This window comes from Drosophila suzukii, chromosome X (assembly GCF_043229965.1).
Source record: "Drosophila suzukii chromosome X, CBGP_Dsuzu_IsoJpt1.0, whole genome shotgun sequence".
NCBI lineage: Eukaryota > Metazoa > Arthropoda > Insecta > Diptera > Drosophilidae > Drosophila > Drosophila suzukii.
The window spans coordinates 26,544,207-26,552,551 of NC_092084.1; the positions used below are offsets into that span (position 1 = coordinate 26,544,207).

General features: G+C 41.6%; 1 long non-coding RNA gene across 1 annotated transcript; it reads left to right on the forward strand.

Annotated features, from left to right (window-relative positions):
• The first annotated feature begins 6,012 nt into the window (after window positions 1-6,012).
• Window positions 6,013-7,556, forward strand: LOC118878231 (uncharacterized). The gene is made up of 3 exons (XR_010654905.2): window positions 6,013-6,452; window positions 6,507-6,733; window positions 6,795-7,556. It is a non-coding gene; the product is annotated as an uncharacterized lncRNA (long non-coding RNA).
• The last annotated feature ends 789 nt before the right edge of the window (window positions 7,557-8,345 follow it).

Here is an 8,345-nt window from a genome sequence, read left to right on the forward strand (position 1 = left end):
TTGACCGCTTGGGCTCGTTTCATGGATATGTATTTTTGTAAGCAGCTCTAGCATTAGTTTCAGTAAAAATGGGATCCAGTAAAAAAACTTATTTAGCGCTTTTTGCTTGATTTTTTCAGCTCCATGCGGCCAATTTAGTGCTTGAAATAAATAAAAACAAAGAAGTAATATTTTAGAGCCTTAACTAGTCCGTTGCGACCAAGAAATAACGCTGCAACTTATAAATAAAGACAAAACCATATGCTAGTATTCAGAAAGAAGCTCGAATAGCACATGAAGAAAAGACTGCCGGAGATGATAAAATTAAAATCATTAACGAGATTTTGTTCAGCACCAAAATATTTTGAAGTCTTATCAAAAGTGTCTGATTTTACGGCCAAACTCACTATTAATTGCTCACAATTGTATACCCATTTATAAAATAATTTTAAAAGCTTCGAACATTTAAAAAAGCAAGTTGAAGCTTTTTGAGTTATTACGTTTGAAGTTAACATTCAAATGCCTAAGTGACCATGCCTTCTTAACAGAGCTTATCATAGTAAATGTCATATATATTTGTCTCTTTCTAAGGCTCTAAGGATTTAGTATTAGTACTTGTTCATGTTAAAAATACCTACGCGTTACCTATTAAACAATACCAAAATTACCGAATAATGGAAAACGGGTTAATGTATACTAAATACCGAATAATGAAAATCTACCTTCAGTCTACAATCCTATTCGGTATTGTAGAAATTTTTCGATAGGCAAGTCCAAGGTATTTTCATTTTTTCTGCGCAATCGGAATCTGATCTCTCCCGTGGCATGTGCTCCATTAAAGGGGCTACATCCGCGGCACGCCTACAATGCCAATTAATGCTTATTGTATTTAGATCACTGATTTTTATTTTAAATCTAATAAAATAGCAATCTACGTTATGTGCAAAAGTAATCTATTTGAATTTCTGTTGATCAAGCTATAACATGATTTATGTCTAGCACTCGCTTTTGGAAGTACTGCCGCATGTTGCGATGTGCAATTTCGGAGTTTCCTCGCTGGCTATTTCCGGTATAAGCAAATCCATGGCACGGGCTACATCCAGGAGTTGCATCGTTTCTTCCAAGTCTTTCAGGTCACACAAGTCGAAGGGATGAGCGCCCAGAGTGAACTGCCCCTCCGCGATGACCGGATCCGGAGTGACCAGCAGATAAATAATTTCCAGATCCCTGACCAGTATTTCCTTGCTGACCGGACCAGTGGTGTCATTTAAAAAAAAAAAAAAACAATTCTGGGGAAAAATTTATGAAATTTTGTATAAACTAATGTGTTTATTTTTCATTACTACAGACTTAAAAAAGTGGACAATGTTCTGCGGCCTTTGGTTTTTGAGAATTGTTTATTGTAACTTTTTCCATACTAAACTAACTTCTGCAAGTCGAAGTTCCTATACCCTTGCAGGTTGTTCCCGTGGGAGCATTGCATGTACAGATCTTTCCGATTCTTAGAAAACTAAAAATTAATTATAGAAATTTCAAGATAATGTTCCATTTCATATTACAACCGTATATGTGTACCGAAAATGAAATATAACGGCTTTTGTATTATTTTGACATTAATTATGGCAGCTATATGGAAAAGTCGTCACGTTTTTTTTCAACTTGTATTTGAAATTCTGAAATAATTAAAGTCTCCTGCTGGCGGCGACGTTCCGGCTCCTCCTGGGAATTCCCCAGGTAAAAATTGGTGATTGAAGAAGAAATTGTTATTGTTAATATAATAAATAAATAAAATAAAAAAAATATGCCAACACAATTTATCATAGAAATTTGGCGTGCCATCCTTGATTTATTCATGCGTTAAACTGAACTTGTGACTTCCCGCAAAATACAAGCGTTGTCGATGGGCTCAATAAAGTGTTGTAGGTCGTAACCTGGCACTTGGCGATATATTTCTTGGCCGAGTTCGTTTTCTTGCTGGTCTGGACAGTGTGACCGCGTGGGAAAAGTCATAATTGAAAATACTTAAATTTCTCGAAAACTGGGTTTAATTCAGAAATTAGCTAAAACTAAGCCCCTTTGAAGGCGATACCGTGCAAGTTGGCACAACCTCTGTCCAAAAGGCAAGTACTGCCGCATGTTCCGATGGGTAATTTCAATTTCATAATTTTTCTTTTCTTTTTCTAATTTTTAGCTCATATTATTTTGATCGGAATCGCTTTGTGGTTCGGCTCCTGGTTCTGGGTTGGTCTTTTCTTTATTTGCTACTTTATAATACTATTATAATATTTGCTACTATTTCTGTATTTATTTTATTGTATTGTTAGTCCTAGCCTTTTTACCAAGTCATGTTTTTTATGTAAGTGGTAAAGATACCTTAAATAAAATATACATTTTCTCGCCTGCGTGTTAAATTTAAAGCAGGCACAGCATACTTTTAATTTAATGGGATTATTGAGCACCCCAAATACCAGACTCTAACTCATAACATGTAGCTAGCAAAATATAATCAAAGATATCAGACTCTTAAAGGCAAGACTTACCTACAATTTAATTTCCCGTCTGCATTCCCAGGAGAACCGTTTAATATTTGCAGATTGATTTTCTAATTTATTGATTTCACAGATTCCCGCCGATGAATACCAATTTTTAATAAGATGGCTGCCAACTCCATCGCATTCAGACACATTTTCTCCTATATTGAAAACTGGTTTACAACGTAATAGATCTGACTTTCAAGGTTTCTGTAAATCTGAAATAATATATATCCGTCTCTTTCCTTCAAATCAATGTTGAAAAATGTCCAAAGCTGGTTTTTGAGTTAATTTTATTCTTTTAATTAAATTTGGAAAAATCATTAAGCCAACAGAGAGAAATATGTTATCATTTTGTTTTGTGATAATATCCGAAAAATAATACATAATTCTTTTTTGCATACTTTCAAATTATTTATTTCAGAAAATTATTTAATGATCACGTTCAAATAATTTCTACAACATATATTAAGATTTTTTAGATTTACCAATAGAGTTTCCCAATTATTAATATAAAATGATATTGCATCATATCAATTTTTAAGATTAAATAATAAGCTAGGATCGTCCTCGCGGGACATACCGCTGACCAACTCACATTGATCTGCCTCACCATTAAATTTAAGACATTCTAAGTCTGAAATTGAGTCCCTTACTCGAAAAATGATCTCCTTAACTTCCAGTAGCAGTGAATTATTGGTGATTTCCCCATCTAGAAGATCAATTTGGTGTTGAAACTTTGTTATCTCCATCATCAGCTCGGTGAATCGATTTTCCACGTTTTCAATATCAAAGAGATGGGAGCCGATGTTGTTATCGCTCTCCAAATCCACCAAGAGCCATTTCAGGATGTCCAACTCTTCTATAGTATCATAATAGATATTACCGAATTCCCGTCGCGACACTTTGGAAACCTTTAAAATTTCCTTAAAGATTCTTATCTCAATCAAGAAATCATTATTTATTTTAAACTCACCGTGCTTGATTTGGTTGTTGATTTCAGTCATCATTTGTCTTTTGATTCAAATTTTGTACTGTTATAGGTTTTGTAATCTTGTCAACATGGAAAAGACAAAACGTAGAATCGGGCAGGTACTTTATCTCCGAGGATCAAAAGTCGCCGAACTGCACTCTCTTCCGGGAAGAGCGGCTCCTCCGCCTCTCTGTCGGCCGTCTGCTGTCTCCGCTCCTCGGTCGGAAATAAGGCCAGACCTGGGCGGATGCTCCTCCGCCTGGCGATGGGAAAGGCCTGGAAAATTGGGTTCCGGAACAGGCCCTGGTACACGGTGCGAGGATCCTATCCTGGTTTACCGGACGGTTCGCTAGAACCCCCCGGAGCTGGAACGCAGTGGTCCTCAGCGCGTCTATTAGGGGGAGTTCCTCTTAATACTGTTGCTCTACTTCATCTTCGGTCGGGTAGGGCTCTCCTTTCGTGCCTTTGCTCGGTCAGGCGATCGGTCATTTCCCGAATGTCGCTAGGGAAGTGGGAAGAAGTGAGCGCTCATCGTTCTGTTGTGGTGTCTTCTGGCGTTTTGATTGGGTTATCAAGCACCGATCAGGTTTTTAAATTATGGTATTGCTGGCGAGAAATTTATGGCTAACCCTTTGTATTAGTTTTTGAGGCTGTTATTCTATTTACATTTTGTGCGAAATTTTTTTTGAATATGCTTGTATATGCTTTTTCTCTTTTTCACACTACATTTTTCTGAGATCGTCACAAAAAAACCACCACCCGTCCAACCGTGTATCGCACGACACGAAAACGAAAAGAAAAGTTTAGAAACGAATAAATGGAAGGTCAAGAGGTAAATTGTAAAATTAATTTACAGTGTGTAATAACGGAATCAATACCACTTTATTTTTAAATTTAATGCTAACATATTTAACTGATATCTCACTAATAGAAAATGATTCTTTCTCACTTTTCCAATTACCACGTCAACAAATCCATCAGTATCCGAGGCCAATTTTCATTATTTGTGTTAGTTCCAACATGTTAAGATTCCGTAGGGTAACCGGCTCTACGGAAGATTTTCTTTCGCCGCTCAAATTGGCTGTCAAACAGTAAAGTACGCTGTATAACATTACCGGGGAACACCTCGAGGATGTCTTGAGTCGACTTGAGTCTAGATATGGCTTATGAATTACAGAATAATATTCGCCTTCTGCACATCCGAGGATATGACTTATGAATTAATGAATAATATTCCCCTTCTGCATACCTAAATATATATATATTTTTTTTTATCGCTAATGAATGGAAATCTTCAAAAGATACTAAATCTGCCATCACCTTGTGTGGTCAGTATGTCTAGCATGCACGACTCATTGCTCTATCTAAACCTTCTTCACATAACGCATACGTACTAAAACCATCCTTACATGTTGTCATTGTGCGATGTTTATGCCTTCTTGATGTTGTGCCAAGGCAGCCGGCATTTAATATTCTGAACCAAGGGCTTAAGCTACGTCTAGCCTCTTCAGTATCCACTATACATGAACTGTCTAAAGCAGCCAAGACTCCCTCTCATTACCTGTATACTTATGATAGGGCCATCATATTAATTTTTGCTGATTTTGCGCTGGTGCGCATTGTCCAAAGAGTGTCCGTCTGTTGTCACCTGCACGTCAATCACATCAATGTGATTTGGTCGGAGTTCCACCAGGTCGGGTCTATTGAGGCCGGGTTCGCCCTGCAGACATGGATCAACAATGACCACGCAGCCTCGCTCCTCAAGTCCCCGCTTGATTCGATTTACTACGCAGTTGTGTCTAGCTACCCGCCTTCCATGCGAGCGATAGCATTTTTGCAAGATGTGGTTTGGTGTTTTGGGAGCATCACATCCTGCACGACACTGTCGATCCAATTCGTGCCTTCCCCTCGCAGTACACTTCTGTTTCGGCTGACCCTTAATACCGATAGTGAAACACTTGTCAGCATTAAGGGTGAGTCCAACAGTAGCCAGATAGCTTACTGTCTTGTCAAGTAGAAGTTGAAGCCCCCGTTTGTCATGGCATTTCCGACCTTCTTACCAATTTCGTTGGGAAAGGCTCTAAGTAAACGGTTGATGATCAGATTAAATAGTATAGGAGACAAAAGGTCACCCTGCTTCACTCCTCTAGCAGGAACGAATTCCACTGACCTCCAACCTTCTCCGCAGAGACAATTACCACCAACCTCGTACGAACTTTGTACGTAGTCGACGAAGTCCTTTCGTGCGCCACAAGCTTTTAGGGTGTTATAAATAGATGCATGAGACAAAGAGTCAAATGCCTTGCGTACATCCAGATTGGCTATGTGGCAAGATCTATAGCTTTTATGGCTACTCCTCAGGACTAAGTCGACTATCGTCGCTTTATCGGCGCATCCGTCTGTAGGTAAGAAGCCACTGAAGCCACAATCGACTGATGAGGTCAACCGTGTTGTCAATATTGCATTTAGCTGTCTTACCAATACTGGTGGCACCGATATTGGATGAAAGTCTTGCGGTGGCATTGCCGTCCCCGCCTTCGGAATGAAGGTGGTTCTGGTCAGTCGGATAAAGCGAGGAAATGGTCCGCACCATAGAGTTAGGTTTGTTACGAACTGCATTTTTCGGTGGCAGTGCTGCTAGCTCAGTCTTTTCTCAGGGCAGAGTACCGCTAGTGCCACAGCTCGCAACGCAGATATCGATAACTCCACTGTCTCACATTAACAAACTATCGGTCATCACTAAGAACCAAAAACGTAAACAAAGGTAAATACTTGCAAATATTGACGGGAAAATCATTGATGACCTAGCCAAGCGCTCCCACTCAACCATGGATGCCCTCGAGGTGCTGCAGGGCACCACCCATTCTCTGTCGGCAATAGCCCCCTCCTCGCGACTACGGCGGTTCCATCTCCCCCACTGGGAAAGCTTACTCACACATTGTGGGCTTTACAAAGGTTTAATAAATATCGTAGGTACAATCAATTATATACATGCTCCTCTTAATAGATCTATCCTTCCTCAGCCTTTAAGACCGAAGCCTGGCCGCCGTCTTAAATATTTACGCGGTCAAAGCAGAGGAGTGGTTTTGCTGGAAAAGGGTACAGGCGTCGCGGAAACTATGCTCTATGAGTCATGTATTGGTAGAGCTCGCATGGAAACGCGGCCCTCAAAGGAACATGCGCGAAGCGCGTGTGTATGGTCACCTAATCTAAAGAAGCTCCAGGGGAAAATAAGGGGCAGGCCAAAAAGGTACGTAACTGCACTGTAAGCTATACGATTTAACTAATGCTCGCGACCTTTTAAATTTTAGGCAAACAACGAGGACAAATAAGGCTCTCGGGTCTCAATATATATAATCAAGGTACACGTGTATTTAAATTTTCCTAAATTTCAGACACTGTTGGGCCGGGCCTGGAGGCGATGATAGCCCGGGCTGATGACTTCCCGCCGGAGGCCAGCAGCGATACAGGTCTCCAGGAAAGAAAACTGGCGCTCTCCGGTGAGTTATGCAAGGGCAGTCGAAGGTTCGGCCGCCCGACAAAATGGCGGTACCTCTCAACGCCGCGATGCGACGGCTGGAAGTCCCCGAGATGAGGTGGACGCGGTACACCGGAACGGACTCACCGGGAAATGTTTGATGTCGTCGGCGTCGACTGCGAAAGGCTTTTCTGGACGGTCGTTGGTACGGGTCGAACGGACACCGGTTGCTGGGCAGCCAAGTCGGGCTGGTAGGTATGGAGAAGTCGCGCAGTAGAACTCCAAATAAATATTCCGGGGCCCTTTGTATTGGGACCCCGGCTGCTATTTAATTTTAAGCACAAAGAAAAAATTGTAGTATCACTTCTAGCTGCATCTACCTGGTTAAACAGTATGGCCGCGACTATCTCGATATCTGCTGATCATCGTTCATACCCCCCGCCATATTACATGGCCTCTCTCAAAATTGGGTCATTGGATATATGGGTCCATTTAAAGTAATCCCAGAGCGAACCGGGATTAATCTTCAAATGGCCAGATCGCCCGCCAGATTCATCCCGTTGCTGCAAATATCGCCCTATCGACCTAACCTATCGATAAAGTCCCTCCCATTCGACTCCAATTGCAACAGGTTCATTATGCGAAGCATAATGCCTGTCGGCACCTCAGATTTTGGAGTTATTCCGTCAGGCCCCGGAGAGCTAGATAATGCGACTCTTGATGCCCTAAGTTCGCGCTGTGTAATAGCGGACTTTACCCTCTCAAGCGAGTGAACTGGAGTTGTCACTATATTTTCGCAAGGGCTTGGGCTAGGCTGAGTCATTATCTCTCTCCAATAGGGTTCCATGTATTATCGGTTTGGCATTACCGACTCATCAGTTTCCTCAAGCAATGCATTAACTTCCTTTATGTATATCCCAGTTTCGCTGGACGACGGCGTACTGCTGCCTTCTGCTCTCTCTGCCCTATTCCGTGGCCGCCGTGCCGGCCTCGGCAGCGTGCGTCTTGCACCCTGTGTCGGAAAAGTTTCCTGGAGATAAGCGGATAAACATTGGAGAGTGGTTTCCTTCCCCTCGATCTGCGCCCTATCAATGATAGCTTGCAGTTTTTGCGCTCTCCATTTGGAAGGACAAACTACGGGGCTATACCCGCGTAGCGCCAAGAAGATTCCACTGTTCGACTGTTCTGATAGTGTGATTGGAGATGTTTTAGACGTTGATACTTGGGGGTTTTGCTCACTATTACTCGGGCGGCGCCGTATGGTTAGACTTGCAACTTCTGGGACGCATTGTCCAAAGAGTGTCCGTCTGTTGTCACCTGCACGTCAATCACATCAATGTGATTTGGTTGGAGTACCACCAGGTCGGGTTTATTAAGGCCGGAT